The sequence below is a fragment of the Thalassophryne amazonica genome, chromosome 9 (assembly GCF_902500255.1).
Source record: "Thalassophryne amazonica chromosome 9, fThaAma1.1, whole genome shotgun sequence".
NCBI classification, from domain to species: Eukaryota; Metazoa; Chordata; class Actinopteri; order Batrachoidiformes; family Batrachoididae; genus Thalassophryne; species Thalassophryne amazonica.
The window spans coordinates 105,632,234-105,658,872 of NC_047111.1; the positions used below are offsets into that span (position 1 = coordinate 105,632,234).

Consider the following 26,639-nt stretch of genomic DNA (forward strand, 5'->3'; position numbering starts at 1 on the left):
CTCATGACATATTCATACCATTGAACTCATAAACATTCATTATTTGTATAATACAACCCCTGGCAAAAATTATGGAATCACCGGCCTTGGAGGATGTTCATTCAGTTGTTTAATTTTGTAGAAAAAAAAGCAGATCACAGACATGACACAAAACTAAAGTCATTTCAAATGGCAACTTTCTGGCTTTAAGAAACACTATAAGAAATCAAGAAAAAAAGATTGTGGTAGTCAGTAACGGTTACTTTTTTAGACCAAGCAGAGGAAAAAAATATGGAATCACTCAATTCTGAGGAAAAAATTATGGAATCACCCTGTAAATTTTCATCCCCAAAACTAACACCTGCATCATATCAGATCTGCTCGTTAGTCTGCATCTAAAAAGGAGTGAACACACCTTGGAGAGCTGTTGCACCAAGTGGACTGACATGAATCATGGCTCCAACACGAGAGATGTCAATTGAAACAAAGGAGAGGATTATCAAACTCTTAAAAGAGAGTAAATCATCACGCAATGTTGCAAAAGATGTTGGTTGTTCACAGTCAACTCTGGACCAAATACAAACAACATGGGAAGGTTGTTAAAGGCAAACATACTGGTAGACCAAGGAAGACATCAAAGCGTCAAGACAGAAAACGTAAAGCAATATGTCTCAAAAACCGAAAAATGTACAACAAAACAAATGAGGAACGAATGGGAGGAAACTGGAGTCGACGTCTGTGACCGAACTGTAAGAAACCGCCTAAAGGAAATGGGATTTACATACAGAAAAGCTAAACGAAAGGCATCATTAACACCTAAACAGAAAAAAACAAGGTTACAATGGGCTAAGGAAAAGCAATTGTGGACTGTGGATGACTGGATGAAAGTCATATTCAGCAGAGGTGTCAAGTAACGAAGTACAAATACTTCGTTACTGTACTTAAGTACACTTTTTACGTATCTATACTTTACTCCATTACTTATTTTTCTGCCTACTTCTGACTTCTACTCATTACATTTTCACACAAGTATCTGTACTTTCTATTCCTTACATTTTTAAAACAAACAGCCTCGTTACTCTTGGCTTCAGTTTAATGTTTATATATATATATTTCACGTCATGTGCGCCTGTAATCAACTTTTCTGCAGCGCGGCTTTACTTTGAACCGTGAACCAATCCAAGCAGTGGTTCGCAGATTGAAGCAATGCTTCGACCTATTGCTTCGTTTATTCTTTCTTTCTTTCCCCCCGCTAAAACCCTAAAGAGCATACTTCTGTGAGTATTATTTACCTTTTCTATGTTAAACCGACCTGTTATGGTCTTCTGAAACAGTTGATAGATGTATTTTATAACTTAAAAACGGGAGCGACGCTAACGCATTAGCATGTCTATGGCATTTTCAATGTTAAAAGTTAGCATTAAGCAGTTGCAGCTGTCATCATGTTCGGGTGCATTTGTTTTCAAATTGTAATATTTCTTAAATTTATTTTTGTTTATATATGAATAATCTAATGATTATTAGATACAATTTTAGAGAAAGAGGCAAAAAGAACCTGAATAGAAACACAACAGAAAATATAAAAGCAACTAACAATGAACATACATATATAAATACATACATAAATAAATAAGTGTTTCCTGTGAACACCTAGTGACTCTTACACCTCCACTTCATGCCTGTCTTATTTAATGACAGTTTGTTTCGGTCAAACCATATTTTCAGTTTGTTAATTTCTTCAGTGATTTCCTCCAGAACTATCTGACAAACTAGAAAACTGCTGCATCCTAGTAAGAGCAGAATACTACTGGAATGAATTTGAATAAGGAAAGTTGTATTTTTTCCTTCACTAAATGGATGCTGCACTCACTGCAGTTTATTGTCTGGAATAGTCCCAGATTGCATTTCAGAGCTTCTAGAATTGAAACATTTTCGTGCAGGTGGTGTTGGGGGGTAATTTTGGGTTTTGGGTCTTGGGCCACATGTAGAATGAATCAGTTTTTAAATTAAGCTTTCAATTCATATAGTGGCATCTACCTTTTTTTTTTAAAGGTTACTTTATACTTTTATACTTTAAGTAGGTTTTGGAGCACATACTTTTTCACTTTTACTTGAGTAAAGAGGTCAAGTTCATACTTCAACTTTTACCAGAGTGTTTTTAAACTGCAGTATCTATACTTCTACTTAAGTAACAAATGTGTGTACTTTTGACACCACTGATATTCAGTGATGAATCTGGAATCTGCATTGGGCAAGGTGATGATGCTGGAACATTTGTTTGGTGCCTTTCCAATGAGATTTATAAAGATGACTGCCTGAAGAGAACATGTAAATTTCCACAGTCATTGATGATATGGGGCTGCATGTCAGGTAAAGGCACTGGGGAGATGGCTGTCATTACATCATCAATAAATGCACAAGTTTATGTTGACATTTTGGACAATTGAAAGGATGTTTGGGGATGATGAAATCATTTTTCAAGATGATAATGCATCTTGCCATAGAGCAAAAACTGCAAAAACATTCCTTGCAAAAAGACACATAGGGTCAATGTCATGGCATAGGGTCAATGTCAATGAGCAGATCTGATCTGATGCAGGTGTTAATTTGGGGGATGAAAATTTACAGGGTGATTCCATAATTTTTTCCTCAGAATTGAGTGAGTCCATATTTTTTTCCTCTGCTTGGTCTAAAAAAGTAACTGTTACTGACTGCCACAATCTTTTTTTCTTGATTTCTTATAGTGTTTCTTAAAGCCAGAAAGTTGCCATTTGAAATGACTTTAGTTTTGTGTCATGATCTGTGGTCTGCTTTTTTTCTACAAAATTAAACAACTGAATGAACATCCTCTGAGGCCGGTGATTCCATAATTTTTGCCAGGGGTTGTATATATATAGTTTGCACTGGGAACGAATTAAGCAATTGCAAGTATAAAGAACACAATACTCATACAGCCGAGGGTATGCCAGGGATATCCGAATGCCTCTATACTCTCATTGGCTGTCACCCCACCCCCCAACAAAAACAGATTTGCATGATTCATAGCATATAAATAGGAAACAGAATGTGACCCTTTGACTTCTTCTTCTTTCTGACTTCTTAAAATAGGTCAATGTTAGCCATCTTTGAACTTGTCCAAGGTCTGTGTCCCAAGAATGTTCTTTGTGAATTTGAAGACCCTGGCAGTAACAGGACTGGACTTTTGCTGAGCACCGAAGGACACAAAGCCTTCACAATACCCGATGGCCATATTTTGATGGCCTCTGGTAAAAACTGGTGACTACACACAAAACATAATGCAATTCCTACACTGTTGACCCACTGATTATTATTTCCTTTCACCTCTAGTAAGTTGCATCAACAGCTTAAACAAAACTTTGTCTCTCTCTATGTACATATAAATAACAAAAAACATGTCAGATTTTCACAACTTTACAGCTTCAATGTGCACAATCAAATAACTGTGAATGTGATCATAAACTGAAAGCTGACGCAGACAACAATAACTCTAGAAACAACAGCAAACTGCCACATTAAAAAAAAAAATGGTCAGGGTTTTTCGCCCCTTACAAAGTACCAGCTCACTGTGCAAGAGGGATTAAGCTGATGTGTACCCTCTGTTTTTTTTTTTGTTTTTTTTAACATATGACCTCAATCCTGGAATCTGAAAGTTGGCACTGAAAATGCATTTCAAGCCACATTGCCTGAATGTCTTACTGCAGTTACACATCATCTGCAATGACAAGAAATCAAGTTTACACTCTCTCTCACACACACACTCTTACATTTATGTTCATCTAAAATGCTGAACTTTAAAGGAATGTTCAAGGAACCAGAGCCTTCTGAAGCTTTAGGAGAGTGAAATACAGCCATGCACTCAGGGAAGCAGATTAAATGCAGCTGTCAAATGGTTCCTAAAGGTCACTGACCAAGTCTATTAAAAATAAATAAAGAATGACAACTGTGAAATCCTCATGAGTATTCAGAATCCTTTTCATTTGGTCCATCATGGACAGATAGAGCAAGTGTACTTCATGTACTTGTTTACAAATACATAAATTGTTTTGTCCTTAATTATGCTTTTTTCCCTGTCTCTTAGTAAGTCTGAAAAATTCCTTTTATGAAACATTATGAAATCAGTGGATGTTAAAAGAAAAGGACAATAGCAATGATGATAACAATAATAATTAACTGGATCATAATGCACAAATGTGGAGTTTAGGGCTGCAACAAACGATTATTTGGATCATCGATTAATCTGATGGGGTTTCGACACGATTAATTAATCGAATTAGCTGGGAATTTTTTTAAAATGTGCCAGGGAAACAATTTTTCTCTCCTTCCATCACTTTATTTAACAACAGAACATTATTTGAAAACTTAAAATACTTGAAAATCAAATTGTCAAATGTCCCTTGGCTGTTGAAATATAAAATAATAAAGAATAAAACAGTTTATAATAAAGAACAAAAATAATTATTTCAAATGGCATTGCTTTATCAAAGGGCTGAGTTGCCATAAAACAACATATAAAATATATGGTGAAAAAAGAGGTATTTTTATTGCTGTAAATGAGCAATTAGCATAACCAGTTAACCATAAAACCTAAATCAAAAACTGTAGCCTGACTCATTATATATGTGCAACATTCTCTGTATAACTTGTAAACTATGTGGTCATTTCACAATGACACATGTGACTCATCCCACATATTCTCTCTCTCTCTTTTTCTGGAGCTCGTTTTATGTGAAGACTTTTGAGGGTTTTTTCCGCTGCAGTGCTGCTCGGCTCTCTGTCTGCGGGAGAGGGGGGGAGCGGCCAGTTGTGCGAGAAGAATTTGAATGTTTTAAACCCCGAAAAAAAAAATGCCACTTGTCCGGTCGGACAATGATTTAGAGCTATTACTTGTCTGATCACATTTTACACTTGTCCCGGACAATCGGACAAGCGTTAATGTCGATGGTCGGACTCTGACAACATTAATAAAAAACTGTCGGTGCTGTTACTATTTTCTTTTTCTCTCACTCTGCCACTCACCTCACTGCTCTGGGAGACATGCAGACAGCTTGAGCCTGACTAGCTTCATATCACTGCCTGACTTGTCATACTGAGACGTTACGACTGCTTAAACAAAAATACGAGGTCTGTTAGAAAAGTAACAGACCTTTTTATTTTTTGCAAAAACTATATGGATTTGAATCATGTGTGACTGCATCAGCCAAGCTTGAACCTTCGAGCGCATGCGTGAGTTTTTTCATGCCTGTCGGTTGCATCATTCGCCTGTGAGCACGCCTTGTGGGAGGAGTGGTCCAGCCCCCTCGTCGGATTTTCATTGTCAGGAAATTGGCTGATCGACTGCCGCTTTATCAAAATTTTTTCAGAAAATGTGAGAGACAGCCAAGTGGAAACTATTTGGAAAATTCAGATGGCTTTCGGTGAAGATCTTATGGGGATCACACAGATTAAGGACAATTACAACTGGATAAAAGACGGCCCACAGCGGCTGAGGGCGCGCCGCGCACCGAGCAGCGATCGACAGGCTCAAACGACCAGATCATTTCCAAAGTGAACGCTTTGTTGATACGGGACATCGTCTGACTACCAGAGAAATGGCAAGACAGCTGGACATAGCACTTTTTTGGCACATTCCACTGTTACAGGAGTTTTTGTAATGGAAAGAGGAGCGGAGAAATTCGCCACAGAGCCGCTTATGGTGCGGGACGAAAGTACCTCCGTGTTGGTCTCACAGTACAAGCCCTAACATGCCCAGCTCTTTCACCATTCGGAAAATTCAGACGGCTTTCGGTGGCTTTTCAGTCGTGTGACTATCCAAGAAATTGTGGACGAGCTGGACATGCTACAACATGTCCTGTGAGACTTCACAGGACATGGCGTTGCTTTTTGTTCTGTGCCCTGCGCCTCCGTCCCGACGTGCGAATTTCTGCGCACGTCTTTTCATGCCGAAAAAGTGCTGATGTAGTCAGACGACGTCCCGGATCAACAAAGCCTTTACTTTGGAAATGAATGGCACATTCCACTGTTACAGGAGTTTTTCTGCATGAAAAGACGTGCGGAGGAATTCGCGCATCGGGACGGAGGCGCAGGGCGCAGAACAAAAAGCAACGCCGTGATGAAGCCCCACAGGACATGTTGTGGCATGTCCAGCTCGTCCACAATTTCTCGGATAGTCACACGACTGAAAAGCCACCGAAAGCCGTCTGAATTTTCCGAATGGTGTAAGAGCTGGGCATGTTAGGGCTTGTCCTGTGAGACCAACACGGAGGTGCTTTTGTCCCGCGCCATGAGCGGCTCTGTGGTGAATTTCTCCGCTCCTCTTTCCATTACAAAAACTCCTGTAACAGTGGAATGTGCCGAAAAAGTGCTATGTCCAGCTGTCTTGCCATTTCTCTGGTAGTCAGACGACGTCCCGGATCAACAAAGCGTTCACTTTGGAAATGATCTTGTCGTTTCAGCCTGTCGACTGCCGCTCAGTGCACGGCGTGCCATCTGCCGCTGTGGGCTGTCTTTAATCCAGTTGTAATTGTCCTTAATCTGTGTGATCCCCATAAGATCTTCACCGAAAGCCATCTGAATTTTCCAAATGGTTTCCACTTGGCTGTCTCTCACACTTTCTGAAAAAATTTTGATGAAGCAAAGCGGCAGTCGATCAGCCATTTTCCTGACAATGAAAATCCGACGAGAGGAGTGGTCCAGTCCCCTCGTGTCCCCTCAGACACTGAGCTCTCCCCTTCTTCGTTGATGACTCCGACATGCTTTCGTTTGAGATGCATCATTACCGTCGTACTCCTGTGCCATGCAAGGTCCGACTTGCAAATGTTGCAGTTAACAAACGTCTTTCGTTAACATAAAGTGCTCCCACACTTTTGAAGTCTTGACTTTCTTCTGTCTACTTGCTTCTGCCATATTCTAAGTGTGTAGTTCTTCTACGAAACAGCGTCTGATCTGCTCTGTGCACTGGTCGCTTCTGGCGCTATAATCGCTCGACACAACGCATCGATGACGCATTGTGTTGCCAACGCCTGTCGTAATCAAATTTTATCGATTTTATCGATTTGTTGTTGCAGGACTAGTGGAGTTAAAGGAAAAAATAAAAGCTACCTTTGGCTTCTCCCTTGTTTCACTCGGGGTCGCCACAGCAGATCTGAGGTGGATCTGCATAATGATTTGGTGTTACATTTGGTTTTACACCAGATGCTCTTTCTGATGCAACTCCACATTATATGGAGAACAGACAAGAGTAGCCTTAAACCGGTGTCACCGATGGAATGGCCCCACCTAAAAATTGGTTCACCCATCCTTCACTGCGCATGCGTCATTTCGGAGCTCAGCAGTGTAAGTGCTGTGCGTCACCAGCGATTCACTGATTATCACCTGCCACTTCAGGCCTTAACTACTACTGTGGCTGTGGTCTTCCATTTCCTCACTATGTTCCTCACAGTGGAAACAGACAGCTGAAATCTCTGAGATAGCTTTTTGTATCCTTCCCCTACACCATGATGTTGAACACTCTTTGTTTTCAGGTCATTTGAGAGTTGTTTAGAGGCTCCCATGTTGCCACTCATTAGAAGAGATGTGGGGGGGGGGGGGATTTGCAAATGGCCACCTTAAATACCCTTTCTCATGATTGGATTCACCTGTGTAAGGAGGTCAAGGGTCAATGAGCTTATCAAACCAATTTTATATTACAATAATTAGTGCTACATGTATTAAATCAAATCAATTTTATTTATATAGCACCAAATCACAACAAACAGTTGCCCAAAGGCGCTTTATATTGTAAGGCAAAGCCATACAATAATTACGGAAAAAACCCAATGGTCAAAACAACCCCCTGTGAGCAAGCACTTGGCGACAGTGTGAAGGAAAAACTCCCTTTTAACAGGAAGAAACCTCCAGCAGAACCAGGCTCAGGGAGGGGCAGTCTTCTGCTGGGACTGGTTGGGGCTGAGGGAGAGAACCAGGAAAAAGACATGCTGAGGAGGGGAGCAGAGATCAATCACTAATGATTAAATGTAGAATGGTGCATACAGAGCAAAAAGAGAAAGAAACACTCAGTGCATCATGGGAACCCCCCAGCAGTCTAAGTCTATAGCAGCATAACTAAGGGATGGTTCAGGGTCACCTGATCCAGCCCTAACTATAAGCTTTAGCAAAAAGGAAAGTTTTAAGCCTAATCTTAAAAGTAGAGAGGGTGTCTGTCTCCCTGATCCGAATAGGGAGCTGGTTCCAGAGGAGAGGAGCCTGAAAGCTGAAGGCTCTGCCTCCCATTCTACTCTTACAAACCCTAGGAACTACAAGTAAGCCTGCAGTCTGAGAGCGAAGCGCTCTATTGGGGTGATATGGTACTATGAGGTCCCTAAGATAAGATGGGACCTGATTATTCAAAACCTTATAAGTAAGAAGAAGAATTTTAAATTCTATTCTAGAATTAACAGGAAGCCAATGAAGAGAGGACAATATGGGTGAGATATGCTCTCTCCTGCTAGTCCCTGTCAGTACTCTAGCTGCAGCATTTTGAATTAACTGAAGGCTTTTCAGGGAACTTTTAGGACAACCTGATAATAATGAATTACAATAGTCCAGCCTAGAGGAAATAAATGCATGAATTAGTTTTTCAGCATCACTCTGAGACAAGACCTTTCTAATTTTAGAGATATTGCGTAAATGCAAAAAAGCAGTCCTACATATTTGTTTAATATGCGCATTGAATGACATATCCTGATCAAAAATGACTCCAAGATTTCTCACAGTATTACTAGAGGTCAGGGTAATGCCATCCAGAGTAAGGATCTGGTTAGACACCATGTTTCTAAGATTTGTGGGGCCAAGTACAATAACTTCAGTTTTATCTGAGTTTAAAAGCAGGAAATTAGAGGTCATCCATGTCTTTATGTCTGTAAGACAATCCTGCAGTTTAGCTAATTGGTGTGTGTCCTCTGGCTTCATGGATAGATAAAGCTGGGTATCATCTGCGTAACAATGAAAATTTAAGCAATGCCGTCTAATAATACTGCCTAAGGGAAGCATGTATAAAGTGAATAAAATTGGTCCTAGCACAGACACTTGTGGAACTCCTTCTTTTGAATTTTTATGCTTAAATAGATTTTTGCTGGTTATTGGTGGTCTGGGAGCAGGCACCGTCTCTACGGGGATGGGGTAATGAGGGGATGGCAGGGGGAGAGAAGCTGCAGAGAGGTGTGTAAGACTACAACTCTGCTTCCTGGGCCCAACCCTGGATAGTCACGGTTTGGAGGATTTAAGAAAATTGGCCAGATTTCTAGAAATGAGAGCTGCTCCATCCAAAGTGGGATGTATGCCATCTCTCCTAACAAGACCAGATTTTCCCCAGAAGCACTGCCAATTATCTATGAAGCCCACCTCATTTTTTGGACACCACTCAGACAGCCAGCAGTTCAAGGAGAATATGCGGCTAAACAAGTCACTACCGGTCCAACTGGGGAGGGGCCAGAGAAAACTACAGAGTCCGACATTGTTTTTGCAAAGTTACACACCGATTCAATATTAATTTTAGTGACCTCCGATTGGCGTAACCGGGTGTCATTACTGCCGACGTGAATTACAATCGTACCAAATTTACGCTTAGCCTTAGCCAGCAGTTTCAAATTTCCTTCAATGTCGCCTGCTCTGGCCCCCGGAAGACAACTGACTATGGTTGCTAGTGTCGCTAACTTCACATTTCTCAAAACAGAGTCGCCAATAACCAGAGTTTGTTCCTTGGCGGGTGTGTCGCCGAGTGGGGAAAAATGGTTAGAGATGTGAACGGGTTGGCAGTGTACACGGGGCTTCTGTTTAGGACTACGCTTCCTCCTTACAGTCACCCAGTCAGCCTGCTTTCCCGGCTGCTCGGGATCTGCTGGAGGGGAACTAACGGCGGCTAAGCTACCTTGGTCCGCACCGCCTACAGGGGCCTGGCTAGCTGGAGGATTTTCCAAGGTGCGGAGCCGAGTCTCCAATTCGCCCAGCCTGGCCTCCAAAGCTACGAATAAGCTACACTTATTACAAGTACCATTACTGCTAAAGGTGGCCGAGGAATAACTAAACATTTCACACCCAGAGCAGAAAAGTGCGGGAGAGACAGGAGAAGCCACCATGCTAAACCGGCCAAGAGCTAGTAGCTGTGCTAAGCTAGCGGATTCCTAAAAACACACAAAGTGAATAATGTGTAAATAATTTAGAGGTGATTCAGCAGAGGGAGTGCTTTAGTTAAGGCACATGAAGATTACACTGTGAAACAAATCGTTATCTAGTTAACTAGATCAATCTAACTGCGCAGATTAAACAGCTAACACATACAGCAAAACACAGCTGTGTTCCGGAACAGGAAGTGATACAATACCGCAGTGAGAGCCAACCATATTCAAATCAATAAAATGACAAGGGTGCCCAAATTTATGCACCTGCCTAATTTTGTTTAAATAATTATTGTACACTTTCTGTAAATACTAGAAACTTAATTTCACTTCTCAAATATCAGTGTGTTCGTCTGCTATGTGATATATTTAACTGAAATTTCTGATCCAGACAACTATTGATTTATAAAGGAAAATCATGGCTTCCGACAGATTGTTTGTGTTGTGACGCTCTTCTGAACTTTACACGGTTGTATAAGTTTCTTTTATTTCTGTTTAGCACTCTTCTGGTTGTTAAATGTATCTACTCTGAACCTTATTTAACTACAGTCCTGTTGTGAATCGCTAGCGGTTAGCATTCACTAGTGGTTAGCAGTCGCTACCGGTTACCTTTCGTTAGCTAGGTTGACTCCCCCCCTCCCCCGCCATTACTTTTATAGCTGTTTCTTTTTCTTTTTTTTTAACCTGTTTAATACTTCTGTTACTTTTTCAGTGTAACTGCTGTGAATTTCAGGTCATTATTTTACTCCTGTGTAAATCTTAGGAGTGGCTAGCATTTTCTCTAGCGGTTACCTTGCGTTAGCTAGTTCGACCCCCCCCCCCCTTTTTTTTTAAATACTTCTGTTAGTTTTTTAGTGTAATTGTTGTGAATTTTAGCTTAGTACTTTTCTCTTGTGTTAATCTTAGGAGTGGTTTACTTGTAGGAGTTTTTTTTTTTCCTGTTCTTACAAGTCTAATACTTCTGCTACTCTATCAGTGTAACTGCTGTGAATTATAATTCATTTATTTACATCTGTGTGAATCCTGTGTGAGCCTTAGGAATGGTTAGATTATCCATTATTGGTTAGCTCGTGCTTGCTTGGCGATACTCTTAAATTTCTTAGTACACAAAGTACCCTACTTTATCTGCTTTACACCCTCCGTAAATCTTGCATGATGTTGGAAGATAGGGTGGCTCTCAGAGTGCTGCGTCCGTAAGTTAGAGCAGCTTCTTAGCTCAGTGGAGTTAGATGTTACAGGCACTCCTTCAAGATCAAGTTTATTTGCCATATGCAGTATTAAAACCACATTGGAAAAATGGTGCAAGGAGCTCAAAAGTGCACTAGCAAGACATACACAAACAATAAAAAGACATAAAAGAACATAAAAATGCCATAAAAACGACAAAGCCACAAAATAATTTAAGATACATTTAAAACTTAACTCCTGACGTTAAATAGATGGCTGGCGCAATTTTGTAGACAGCAAGGCTTTAGCTTTTTTGATAACTGGCCTTGTGTCCGCCATGGCTTGCTGATGCCGGACGGCCTCCACCCTACTGAGGAAGGCGCCGCCATCTTGTCTGCGAACATAGATAGAGCTCTACAGGGAGGGTAACATTAGGAATTTACAGCAGGCCATGGAGCAGGTGATTAGAGACCCTGCAAGGCTTATGTCAAATGTGGGTGTGGAATCCATTAGCTTAGCAGGGAAATTAGTGCAGAAAACTCACTATGGTCATAGTGCAGTGTATCTGCCAGGGAGGGAAATTCAACAAGTTGAGACTGTGGCCTGCTTCCGTAGACGTGTCCATAAAAATCATAGAGGGATATGCTTTGCAAACGTAATACCCATTACTACATTGGATGATGTTGAAATTGAGGATGGCCCAGTGGTTGTTCCAGCAATAGCAAAGATTTCGTGTCTGCCACCTACAACGCGCGTGGAATGTCTCAAACCTAAACCTACTTCTAGGCATCTTATAGATGCTACTCTGGAACCACCCCTAAATCCAAACAGTTCAACTGTCAACCCCACTGAGGTCCTTAGTGTGGGTCTCATTAACATAAGATCACTGTCCTCAAAATCATTGTTGATTAATGATCTAATTATTGATCACTCTGATATGATTGGGTTATGTGAAACCTGGCTTAAACCTACAGCTGTCCTCCCCTTAAATGAGGCCTGCCCACCACCATATACATTTAGTCACGTCCCTCGTGATGCGAAGCAAGGCGGGGGTGTTATTTATAAATCTAGGTTTAGCTTATAAGCTGTTGGGAGTCATAAATATAACTCATTTGAGCGTCTGATTCTCTGCTCTGCTCAGGATATTACGCATTGCCAAGGTCAGAAGTATGAAAATCAGCCGTATTACTTTGTCACTGTTTACAGGCCTCCTGGCCCATATTCTGAATTCTTAGATGAATTTGGTGCGTTCATCTCAAACTTGTCAACGAGTGCAGATAACATTTTGATCATTGGTGACTTTAATGTTCATATAAATAGGCCTTCTGATCCCCTCTGCAAATCATTTATGGAAATTGTGGATGCATTAGGATTTTGGTAATGCATTCGGAACTCGACACACATTAGTGGAAATACCCTGGATCTGGTTCTTGCACGTGGTATTGCTGTCACGAATATTGACATCATGCCTCTTACATCAGTGGTCTCTGATCATTCACTTATTATGTTTACAATTTCGCTGCCGTGTTTAGTGGAACAGCAACCTTATATATCACGACGGCGATGCATCAACTCCTCAACTAAGACTGAACTCGAAGCTAGACTGCCTGATGTCTTAGCTTCACATTTGGCAAATATCCAATCAGTAGACAGTCTTGTGGATAGTTTAAACTCAGTGCTCAAAACGACACTCGACATGATTGCGCCACCTATGTTAAAACCGCGCTCCCCCAAATCACAGTCACCTTGGTTCAAAGATTACCTGCGTGACCTCAAGCATGAGGTAAGAGGTCTAGAACGGAAATGACATTGCTCAAAATTAGAAGTATTCCACCTTGCATGGCATGATGCTATCTTAGACGATAAGCATGCATTATTGGCTGCAAAGCGGACCTATTACTCTGATTTGATCAACAAAAACAAGCATAATGCTGACGAAACTCGTTAAGGTCAACAAAAAGGACAACCTGTTTATTTGATCCTATACCAACAAAACTGTTTAAGGACCTGTGGCCCACTCTTGGGCTGACTGTGCCAGAAATATTAATCTTTCTTTAACTTCTGGATCTGTTCCTAAAAGTTTCAAATCTGCAGTGATTAAACCATTACTTAAGACAATTACTTAAAACGAATCTTGACCCTAGTTTATTGGTATCCTTGTTTTTTTGATGATCTCTGATCATTTATGGGTCTTTTTTTGATGATCATTTAATGAGTGCTCTCCCTGTAAGTGGGTGGATGTTTGGCAAAAACAAAGCTGCTGATCATGAAGATCGTCTGATCAAGATTGTCTCTTTTGCAGCATATGTTTAAGGAACACAATTAATTAGGCAGCAGTGCTCTCTGCCAGCTCCATTTAAATACACAATTTATCTAAAAAGGCACCACTTCTGATTCTGAAAGTAGCACATACAGTTACAAAACAAGATTTATATAAAACTACTGCTGTATTTTTAGATACTTCACCTACAGTATGCATCCTGGATGATTAGAATGCAGATAGGCAGCGCACGATAAGTACTAGAGTTGCACTCATTACAATACATAATCTACTAACATGTTGGAAATAGTACAACCCCAATTCCAATGAAGTTGGGACGTCGTGTAACATGTAAATAAAAACAAAATACAATGATTTGCAAATCCTCTTCAACCTATATTCAATTGAATACACCACAAAGACAAAATATTTAATGTTCAAACTGATAAACTTTGTTGTTTTAGTGCAAATATTTGCTCATTTTGAAATTGATGCCTACAACACATTTTAAAAAGTTGGGCCGGGGAAACAAAAGACTGGGAAAGTTGATGAATACTCAAAGAACACCTAATTGGAAACATTTGAGTGTCATGATTGGGTATAAAAGGAGCATCCCCAAACGTCTGAGCCATTCACAAGCACAAGGATTTTAGGGATTTCATCATCTACAGTCCAAAATATAATCAGACGATTCAGAGAATTTGGAGAACGTTTGACACGTAAGCAGCAAGGACGAAAGCCAACACTAAATGCCAGTGACCTTCGATCCCTCAGGCGGCACTGAATTAAAAACTAACATCATTGTGTAAAGGATCTTATCGCGTGGGCTCAGGAACATTTCAGAAAACCACTGTCAGTTAACACTGTTTGTTGCTACATCTACAAGTGCAAGGTAAAACTCTACCATGCAAAGCGAAAGCCATCCATCAACAACACCCAGAAACACCGCCGCCTTCTCTGGCCCAAGCTCATTTGAAATGGACAGACGCAAAGTGAGAAAGTGTGCTCTGGTCTGATGAGTGCACATTTCATATTGTTTCTGGAAATCATGGACGTCGTGTCCTCCGGACAAAAGAGGAAAAAGACCATCCAGGCTGTTACCAGTGCCAAGTTCAAATGCCAGCATCTGTGATTGTATGAGGGTGTGTTAGTGCCCATGGTACGGTCAACTTACACATCTGTGATGGCACCAACAATTCTGAAAGGAACATCCAGGTTTTGGAGCAACACATGCTGCCATCCAAGCAACAACTTTTTCAGGGACGTCCCTGCTTATTTCAGCAAGACAATGCCAAGCCACATTCTGCACATTACAACAGCATGGCTTTGTAGTAAAAGAGTGGAGGTACTAGACTGGCCTGCCTGCAGTCCAGACCTGTCGCCCATTGAAAATGTGTGGCGCATTATGAAGCGCAAAATATAACAACGGAGAGTCCAGACTGTTGAGCAACTGAAGTCATACATCAAGCAAGAATGGGAAAGAATTCCACCTACAAAGCTTCGACAATTAGTTTCGTCAGTTCACAAACGCTTACTGAGTGTTGTTAGAAGGAAAGGTGATGTAACACAGTGGTAGACATACCACTGTACCTGTTTTATTGAAAAGTGTTGCAGCCATCCATTTCAACATGAGCACAAAAACAAAGTTTATCAGTGTGAACATTGTCTTTGTGGTGTATTCAACTGAATATAGGTTGAAGAGGATTTGCAAATCATTGTATTCTGTTTTTATTTACATTTTTCATAACGTCCCAACTTCATTGGAATTGGAGTTGTATGTCAGCTGCCAGCACAGTAACATGGAATAGTACAGTTCGCTGTAACAGGCCAGTCAAGGTCAGCTGAAAGTATACAAATGTACATACATATTAGTCCCAAAAATTGAGATCGGCATCGAAACGACCCCCTGTGCTTGCTCACAGGGGGTCGTTTTGACCGTTTGGGCTTTTACGTAATTATTGTATGGCCTTGCCTTACAATATAAAGCGCCTTGGGGCAACTGTTTGTTGTGATTTGGTGCTATATAAATAAAATTGATTGATTGATTGATCGAACCCAAACCAACTAAATACCAACGTTTTGACCAATGAAATAACGTGTTCAAATCAGTTTGAAATATGGTGCATATGTACTCACAGCCCCTTCATAAATGCTTGCTACTTAGCTAGATTGCTGATGTTAGCGAAATATGTTAGCTAGGTTGCTTAATAATGAGGATTAATAAATATAGTGTTTGTATAAATGCATTTAATTAAAAACTTTCACGTTCATTGTTGAGTATTGAGAAAAAAACTGCTCATACATTCCTTGCAGCAATCAAATCTGTTCAGATGAAAAGCTGATGTGATTTTTGGATGGACTGAGGAACTACACAAAGTCTTTTTTTTTTTTTATGGAAGTACAAACCAGTGCACAGTGCATAGCATCACCGAACTACACGTCACAATTTGGACACCTGTTTAAAGTTCCTGTTGGACTTTAGCAGCAGTGGAACACCAAAAGGTAAGTCCCTTTTCTGCTGTTTACAAATTAATAAAATATCAAATGACAGGGATCTATTTTAGCCGTTATATTAAACAAATAATGAATGTTTTTACATTCTTTCAATGGTACAAATATTTCATGAGGTGAAAGCTGTAACATACCATTCAATGAGGCAAAGCATTCATACTATCTGAATTATCTTATACATAAGAAACAATGTAGTGATCACATCACCTCCGACAGAGTGTGCGCTGTGCAAACCCATCAAACACTCTTGTGGCAGGTGTCATCCAAATTCCAGGTGACACGCACGCACATATAACACCGCTCGCATGGCACTTACAAAATGTGTGGCCAGTTGCACTATTAACACGACAACAGTCTGTAGACAATCACTGTCGGGCTGGATGTGAAATTTGTCTAAGTGCTCCATGAGTGTGGCTTTGCAAACAGACACAGTGAATTGGTGTGTGCGCAAAACTGACAGGTGTGGCCACCGACAGAAGTGGCTGTGGAGATTTATGGATCTGGACAACACGTACTGTGTTTGGACGGACATGGACTGAGAACTGCCCAGTGTGACATGCGTGACTGCTTGCTGTCCTCATGGTGGACATAAATAAAAACATATATATCGCTGTGGAGACGGGCTGCAGGTGAGCACGCGCACAGCGTGCACACTGACAGGCTGCCCCAGGTTGAAACGGCCCGTCAGTTCATAACACGCAATGGGCAATCTGACCATCATGTCACCCACGTGAGCTCTGTTCCACATAACGCGATGTCAGTCCTGCGGCGCGACATGGACATGACACGCCTGTCGGGCAGGACACGCATGTGTGGCCGGCTGGACATGCTACCAGCAGATGCGAACATGATGAGAGCACACTGCTTCTCATTAATGTAATTTCATGACTGTACATCTGTGACCATGGGTCATCTACAGAGGAACAGATGGATCATACTTGGTAAGAAGGATTCAACGAAATGCTGTGTTTTTGTGATGTGTGGATTTATTTATTTATTGTTAAATATGTCCATCTCTTTGTGGATTTCAGGCATTTTCCTGCACTGTTTATAGGCCAGCGACGGTAGCTCAGTGGCAAAGTTTCGGGCTGGCAATCAGTAAAGAGCAGGTATGAATCCCGTGGGTGGCTTGTATTTTTTTTTTCCCCACAGCAGCGGCGCAATGTGGTTCCACACGTACCAACTGGTTTTTTATTTTTTTATTTATTCCACAGCTGTAGCTGCTCGCACTGTGTTCCTGTTCGAAAGACACCATCGTATGCACAAACCATTGCACCGGGATCGTGCATGCCTGCCATCGGCGCAATGTTTCATGGTTCGCTCATACTAGCTGTTTCACAGTAAGTCGCCCTCAGGTGTACTTATTCGCAGTGTGAAGGGGCCCTTAATAATGTTTCCACATATCAAGTTTACATTTGTGCAAAAGCAGCAGGACATGATTGATGTTTGAATAACAGTACATAAAATATGTGTTCTCTCAGCAACAAACATGCATGTTATTATGTGGATGTTGACTATTGTCTTCAATTATTATTTTGGTCCAATTTGTCTTTTGGTCTAATATTCATTTATGTGTTGGTCATGATTTAAAAATAACCCGGACATCAGAATACATACACTGTTTGTTCCTCATCAGCAGTATTACGCAGCCACTGTTAAATCAATAAATTACAAACATCAGTTATAACTTCTTGGCATAAAACACCTAGAAGTGATGAATTAAGAATTCCATTGTTTTAAGAGTAATATGAGTTTATCATGATGTTCAGAAAATACATAAACGTTGAACGCTTCACTTAAAATTTGTTGTTTTAGTACAGCAGATAACTGTAAGAATCGTTCAAATCCGGTTACAAGCACCAAAATTTGACTGTGTACGAGGTCTATTAGAAAAGTATCCGACCTTATTATTTTTTCAAAAACCATATAGATTTGAATCACGTGTGATTGCGTCAGACAAGCTTGAACCCTCGTGCGCATGCGTGAGTTTTTCCACGCCTGTCGGTTGCGTCATTCGCCTGTGTGCAGGCTTTGAGTGAGGAGTGGTCCACCCCCTCGGCGGATTTTCATTGTCAGGAAATAGCGGAATGATTTGGGCTTTTTTTCCATCAGAATTTTTTCAGAAACTGTTAGAGACTGGCACCTGGAAACCATTCGAAAAACTTATCTGGCTTTCGGTGAAAATTTTACGGGCTTCACAGAGAATAAGCACTGTTACTACAGCTTTAAGGACGGCTTTAAGGACGCTCGGCCCGCCACGCTCCGTGCCGCCATCGAGAGCCAGAAAACCACCGGATCATTTCTAAACGGATGGTTCTGTGGAGCCAGACCGTTGTGTGCATTTTCTCTGGTTATCACAAGAGCTGGACATCAACCATTTTCCGGCAGATTTCACTTTTAACAAGAGATTTTGTCATGGAAAGCCGAGCGGAGGCCTTGCGCGTCATGACCGATTTGCTGATGGAGCGAGACAAAGGAACACCTCCGTTTTGATCTCACAGGATGGCTTTGAGATGGCGTTCAGACAGCTGTCGGTGGTTTTTCCATCGAGTGATTATCCGAGAAATTGTGGATGTGCCTGGACATGCCAGAACATGTCCCGTGAGGCTTCATCACGGCATTGCTTTGCGCCATGCGGCACCGCCGCGACGCGCGGAATTCCTCCGCACGTCTGTCTCAATGTGCCAAAAAAGTGCTGATGTCCACGTCTTTTCACAATTCCTGTGCTAGTCAGATGACGTCCCGGATAAAACACAGTGTCCAGTTTGGAAATGAACGGCACATTCCACTGTTACAGGAGTTTTTGTCATGGAAAGAGGAGCGGCTGGAGCACTCCTTAATCTGTGTATTCCCCATAAAATCGTCGCTGAAAGCCATCTAAATTTTCCGAATGGTGTCCAGCTGGAGGTCTCTCACAGTTTCTGGAAAAATTTGATGCAGCAAAGCTCCAAATCGTTCAGACATTTATTCGCAATAAAAATCAGACGAGAGGGTGGACCACTGCTCACACAAAGCCTGCTCACAGGCGAATGACGCAACCGACAGGCGTGAAAAAACTCATGGTTTTTGCAAATAATAAAAAGGTCCGATACTTTTTGGACAGACCTCGTATGCATCCATTGCACTTTATCTGCAGTTTAGTTAATCACTGGAGCTGCAATGCACTTTATCTGTGAATGTTAAATTGGTATTATTGACTCGAGTTAAGATGAATGTTTGATATGACAAATGTTATTTATTCGAATAGAATGTGTATTTTTGAACTGTTCTACAATGACATACTTTGCTATTTATATAATATATATTTTAGCACTGGTATTTTTGAATGTTGTTGAATATTTTTAATTAATTGTGCGCACTAGAAACTTTAATTGGTCCTGTCCTTCATACAGGCCAGGTTTGATGGTGAGCTAACGAGCCTAAACAGCTGTCTGGGACTTCCAGAAGATCTTCCTGAATTTAAGTGAACTGAATCTCCTGCCTTGGTCTGGTAGGAGGCACCATTGTGCAGCCGCCTTTCCTTCTTTTTGTTTGCCCCTCTGCAACTCTTAATCACAGCCCAAATATACACATCTTTATTGGACTAAAAACTTTGCCCAATATTTGGCCCATTTCTCCTTCTGGTTCGCGTGAGGCCGTTGAACTGTGGTGCCTTTGGGAAAAATTTAAACACATTGACTGGAACTTGCGGTCGCAAGATACCGCGCGGGGATTTTTTGTTGTTGAATTGTTACACCTGGACTGTGAATTGTGACTACTCGTGACTTTACTATTTTTAATGTGTCTATCGAATGGCCATTCGCATGTGTTGTATGTTAAATTGTTTGTCTTTCACAATATATGGTACCGCTCACACCAAAAGTTAATTTGTGGTTCAGTTCTTTATTCTCCTCTCCTAGAGCCATTCTTAGTTCTTCTGATCTAGATTATCAGTTAGATCTATTGCAGAGTAACACCCCATGGGTTACACACAGATAGTGCAAACTATACCTTTTTGGAATCTTTGTGATCAGACACATAATGTGGTATAGCTTTCAATATGATTGGAACATTTTTTTGACCCCTATGCAGTTCTTCAATTGACCCCTACTTGGCCCCCTACTGAAAATTCAAATGGCCAATGTTGGGATGTTGTGAAAAATGTAAATAAAAACAGAATGATTTGCAAATCCTCTTCAACCTATATTTAATTGAATACACCACAAAGTCAAGATATTTAATGTTCAAACTGATAAACTTTATTGTTTTTGTGCAAATTTTTGCTCATTTTGAAATGGATGCCTGCAACACATTTCAAAAAAGCTGGGACAGTGGTATGTTTACCACTGTGTTACATCACCTTTCCTTCTAAAAACACTCAATAAGCATTTGTGAACTGAGGACACTAATTGTTGAAGCTTTGTAGGTGGAATTCTTTCCCATTCTTGCTTGATGTACGACTTCAGTTGTTCAACAGCTCGGAGTCTCTGTTGTCGTATTTTGCGCTTCTTAATGCACCACACATTTTCAATGAGAATCAGAATTGCCTTTATTGTCATTGTAATTTGCATTACAACAAGATTTGAGTGCAACTCCAAAAAGGTGATTTCCGTGGTGCGAGTAATTTTTAGCTAATATAAAAGATAGTGAAATTTAACTGTAAATTATTCAGAGTATATGTACAACTAATATAAACATAAGGTAAAATGAAATAAAATGTGGATCAAGTAAAGTGTAAAACAAGAATTATATACAACTGTGGAATCATATTGCACAGGAAAATTGCACATGGTTTACAGATATTGCACAAGAAACTTGAAAGGTGCGGAGGAGTGATTTGTTATTGTTCAGTGCAGTGATCGCTCTGGGGAGAAAGCTGTCCCCGAGTCTGTTTGTCCTAGTTTTGATTGACCTACACCGTGGGCCGGAGGGTAGTAGGTCAAACAGGTGGTTGCTGGGGTGGGATGTGTCTTTGCTGATGCTGGCAGCTCTGTTGAGGTAGCAGGAGCTGGCAATGTCTTCCAGGCTGGGCAGAGAGCAACCAGTGATCCCTTGGGCCGTTTTGATCACCCTCTGCAGCGCTCTCCTGTCTGCTGGAATGGGCGACAGGTCTAGACTGCAGGCAGGCCAGTCCAGTACCTGCACTCTTTTACTATGAAGCCACGCTGTTGTAACATGTGCAGAATGTGGCTTGGCATTGTCTTGCTGAAATCACTTTGCATGGTAGAGTTTTAACTTGCACTTGTAGATGTAGCGACGAACTGTGTTAACTGACAATGGTTTTATGAAGTGTTCCTGAGCCCACACGGTAAGATCCTTTACACAATGATGTCAGTTTTTAATGCAGTGCTGCCTGAGGGATCGAAGGTCACGGGCATTCAATGTTGGCTTTCGGCCTTGCTGCTTACGTGTAGAAAGTTCGCCAAATTATCTGAATCTTCTGACTATATTATGAACTGTAGATGATGAAATCCCTAAAATCCTTGCAACTGAGCATTAAGAAACATTGTTCTTAAACTGTTGGACTTTTTTCATGCAGTTGTTCACAAAGTGGTGATCCTCGCCCCATCTTTGCTTGTGAATGGCTGAGACTTTTGGGGATGACACTCACCTGTTTTCAATTAGGTGTTCTTTGAGTATTCATCAACTTTACCAGTCTTTTGTTTCCCCGTCCCAACAATTTCAAAATCAGCAAGTATTTGCACAAAAACAACAAAGTTTATCAGTTTGAACATTAAATATCTTTTCTTTGTGGTGTATTCAATTGAATATAGGTTGAAGAGGATTTGCAAATCATTGTATTTTGTTTTTATTTACATAACGTCCCAACTTCATTGGAATTGGGGTTGTACATTTCTTGTCCATTTTGAAAGGTTAATGTGTAGGTTGTGGGGAGCAAACTCAGAAGACTCTCAAAAACTGACAGGAAACGGACTGCAATTTTAGATGTTGTATTGAAAGATGCCGTCACTAAACAGAAAGTTGATACAACAACTAGCAAGCTGATCACACAGCGCTCTGCCTGCTTCTTCCGCCTATCCTTAGCTCCACACCCAGATGGGCGGGCCGTTGCCCTAAGCGTGGATCAGTTATGTGTTTGGTTGAAAAATGCTGCATTTAACATTTATATGCGGTGACTGCTTGCGTTGTATTATCTAAAACAGTATGTGTAAAAGTAAAACTATGTTTTGTCTGTGTCGTGTGGTAAGCACAGTATGAAGTATGTGGTAAGAATAGTATGCATCATGGCGTTCCACAGGAGATACGAAGTTATCAAATAGATGAGAACATGTCCATGAGACATGCTGCTCAACAATTTAAAAGCTAAAAATAAAAATGTTAGCTTGGTATCCTATTTTTCTATGAATGGGACCATTTGAACAAACTAAAAACAATGCTGATATACTTCTACTCAAAAATGCCAGTTAACCTTTTATAAAGCCACTTTTCATGAAATCTGTCTACACTCTGGCCTTTACAACTTGAAATAAAATGTCTATTCACTGAACGTCCAAACTTCCCAACACTCAGACTTCTTATCCCACCCCTATTGGCATATGTATTAATCGAGCAGCAGAGTGGCATTTATCTCACAGCCTCATCGTAATTAGTCCAACTTCATCTGCAGCAGGCAGCCTGTTAGTGGGCATATGTTCAGATCCTGGTTAAAGACACACTGTTCCCTGAGGGGATAGCCGTGTGTCGACATGTGGGTGCGTGTGCATGGAAGCAGTAACAAGTGTGTGTGCATATGGCAGCAGACGGTTGCTGTGCAAGTCTCCATTAACACAGCCCACCATGTTCCCTTCCCAGCCACGCTGAGAGGCCACTGGAAACCTGGAGGGACGCCGGTTCATCAGAGTGTGCTGAAGAGGAAGACGACAGGAAGAAGCAGCGGCAGAGACAGGAAGACGAGACGGATGGAGAGGGCGACAAGCTTCTGAGTCAGACGGGGGAAAGTGAAAGGAGGAGAGGAAACCCAAGAGGTAAGAGAGAAAGCAGTCTGGCTAGAGTCCAGAGTTATCACTGGCAAAAGTCAAGGAATTTGCCGGTTGCCAGTTGGAGGTTCCAGCAGTGGGCCAGAAAGATGCTGGGCTGCGCAGCATCTGCTGACTTGTGTTTGTTTATTCCAAGTGCTGAGCTCCATCAAAATTTTAATGCACAGGATACACACCAGTCGAAGTGTGGCGTAATTTTTACATAAGACAAGCAATGTGCTAAGAACAAACATGTTACGATGATATGCAAATGCCAGAAGATGATTATGTTGTGTATGACCAATAACATTTCACAGATGTTTAGAAGGATAAATACGAGGTCTGTCAATAAAGTATAGGTCCTTTTTATTTTTTTCAAAAACTATATGGATTTCATTCATATGTTTTTACGTCAGACATGCTTGAACCCTCGTGCGCATGCGTGAGTTTTTCCACGCCTGTCGGTGACGTCATTCGCCTGTGAGCACTCTTTGTGGGAGGAGTCGTCCAGCCCCTCGTCAGAATTCCTTTGTCTGAGAAGTTGCTGAGAGACTGGCGCTTTGTTTGATCAAAATTTTTTCTAAACCTGTGAGACACATTGAAGTGGACACGGTTCGAAAAATTAAGCTGGTTTTCGGTGAAAATTTTAACGGCTGATGAGAGATTTTGAGGTGATACTGTCGCTTTAAGGACTTCCCACTTCTCAGGCGCCGTCGTCAGCCTGTTTCAAGCTGAAAACCTCCACATTTCAGGCTCTATTGATCCAGGACGTCGTGAGAGAACAGAGAAGTTTCAGAAGAAGTCGATTTCAGCATTTTATCCGGATATTCCACTGTTAAAGGAGATTTTTTTAATGAAAGACGTGCGGACGGATTGCAGCGTCGGCTCGCAGCCGCCGTGACGCTCCGCCACAGGAAAAACACCTCTATTGGAAGCCTTAAGGACAAGTTGGAACATGTCCAGCTGTTAAACAATTTCTCATATACTCACTCCACTGAAAGCCATCAAAAGCCGCCTGGATTTTACAAATGGTTATCAATACGGAGGTGTTTTTCCTGTGCCGCCGCACTGCGCCGGCTGCGTCCTTTCATTAAAAAAAAATCTCCTTCAACAGTGGAATATCCGGATAAAATGCTGAAACCGACTTCTTCTGAAACTTCTCTGTTCTCTCACGACGTCCTGGATCAATAGAGCCTGAAATGTGGAGGTTTTCAGCTTGAAACAGGCTGACGACGGCACCTGGGACCGCTGCACGACGTCTCGCACTGTGGGAAGTCCTTAAAGCGACAGTATCACCTCAAAATCTCTCATCATCCGTTAAAATTTTCACCGAAAACCAGCTTAATTTTTCGAACCGTGTCCACTTCGATGTGTCTCACAGGTTTAGAAAAAATTTTGATAAACAAAGCGCCAGTCTCTCAGCAACTTCTCAGACAAAGGAATTCTGACGAGGGGCTGGATGACTCCTCCCACAAGGAGTGCTCACAGGCAGATGACGTCACCGACAGGCGTGGAAAAACTCACGCATGCGCACAAGGGTTCAAGCATGTCTGACATAAAAACATATGAATGAAATCCATATAGTTTTTGAAAAAATAAAAAGGACCTATACTTTGACAGCCCTCGTATATACTTTTTATGCACAGGCTAGGCAACAGCATTTAGAAAAACCTGATATATTCAAATGTTGTATGCAAAAACATATGTTGTGTGAAAAATATATGCTTAAAAAAAAAGCCATGAGGCAAGAATTTGAAATTAAGGGTGAAAATTTGAGTAAAGCACTTAGCTTTAACATTGAATTAAACATACCAATGGAAAATTATAATTTGGGCTTTTTTAAAATAGGGTAAATTAAAGTTATTTTATATCTAGAAAACTGAAAATGCAAGGGAAACACTGCAAAAAAAACATCTTGCCTATTTTTCCCCATTCAGCATGGAAATGCCCTTATAAACAAGCCACTCCTGTGCTACTCTTCAGGCAGGTACGTAGATGAGCTAATTAGTCAAAAGTCGAGTAGAAGTGATACATGGTAAGACTTAATTTCTGAAGCAGGGGTTTTCCACATCTGGAAGCCACTTAAAAACATCTTATAGCTGGGGACAGTTAGGTTTTTGGCCTGTCGCTAGCAGAGCCAAAAATCACTGATAGAAATATGTTAACAAAATGTAGTAAACAGTGTCAAAATAGCAAAACACCATTCTTTCTTTGTCCTGTAATCGGTTATCCTGACTGTCCTAATTCCTCTTTCTTTCCTCTCTCACAAACACATTTGGGATGAAAGAGGTGAGAATTAAACTTTTTAAAATGGTAAAAAGCTTCATCGGTGCAGCGTCACGTGACCTGATGGAAGAAACAGATGTGTGCACACTGTCGTGTATGAAACCACTGATTTTCATTTTTAGTACTGTCAAAAGATGAGCCGACTGCAACCAGCCTTCTGATTAAAAGTGTTGGGGAAAGTGTAGTGACACGGACCCACAACAGGGGGCACAAATGAACGGTCAATAGATGAGCCAAAAGGTAACAATTTAATGTTGTGAATGTCTGTATAATTGTTGTGCACAATCACAGAATCTGATAGCAGTCAATACACAAAGGTGACGTGTGGGCAGGCTCGAGGATAGAAGACGTCTGTCCTGAGAAGAGCCGGAACCACACGATTTCCACCACCACCGAACCTGGTGAATACTGGAGCCGCCAAGTCCTGAATTCCCAGGTGATCACCGTCCCCGACTGTCGGATCTGGTACTGCTGGCGAGGAGCACAAACAGTGAGATGTGGGTGTGTGCACACCCAGTAACAAAAACAGTCAGAAGGTGGAAAGTCACCTCCACCTCTAATCACACACTTGTGCAGCTCCTGTTAAATCACTTATCTGGTTGGAGTGTGAAGCGAAGCCGTCGCTGATCACACTTTACGCCAATCCCACAGATAAGGAAACGCCACAGGAATACGGCTGCAAAGAAGTTCAGATTATTACTTAATGTTTAAGCCAGCAGAGACAATTACCTTCACAGGTAGATGATATCTCGGCAGCGAGGTGGAGATGACGTCCGCCTTTTATGGAGTGGATTGATGAAGTGGAGATGGGTGACAGCTGTCATGAGTTGATGAGTGACAGCTGTCAACCCCGGCTGTGTCCATGGCGGCAGCGCCCTCTCCTGCCTGAAGCCCGCACTTCAGGCAGGGCGCCCTCTGATGGTGGGCCAGCAGTACCTCCTCTTCTAGCGGCCCACACAACAAAAAGGCAAAGATTCTTCCTGCCTAACCCGCCAGGATTTTCAGAAATTACATTGTTATACAGTGGACAGTTCACAGGTAAACCGTACACATTTTGTGTAAGAGCAGCACCAATTACAGAACACTAATGCTCATTCAGAATGAAAAAAAGAAAAAAAAAAAAAATATATATATATATCAAAAAGCACTTCTGCAACAGGTTTCTGTCTTTATTCTCTCTGACACACTACCATCCAAAAACTGATGCAATTTACAGAAAATCAACTGTGCAACTAGGGATGGGTATTGATAAGATTTTATCTATAATGATGCCATTATCGATTCCCTTAAGCCCCGGTCACAACCCAC

At 41.3% G+C, this 26,639-nt stretch overlaps 1 protein-coding gene and 1 long non-coding RNA gene across 4 annotated transcripts in view; both read right to left on the reverse strand.

The window, feature by feature from the left end:
• The window catches only part of LOC117517749 (protein turtle homolog B-like), a 394,390-nt gene that overhangs the window by 358,650 nt on the left and 9,101 nt on the right, over positions 1-26,639 (reverse strand). The gene's annotated exons all lie outside the window — the stretch shown is intronic.
• LOC117517750 lies at positions 5,152-24,827 on the reverse strand. Its single transcript, XR_004562823.1, has 3 exons — positions 24,717-24,827; positions 10,315-10,326; positions 5,152-5,163 (listed from the first exon to the last, which is right to left on the reverse strand). It is a non-coding gene; the product is annotated as an uncharacterized LOC117517750 (long non-coding RNA).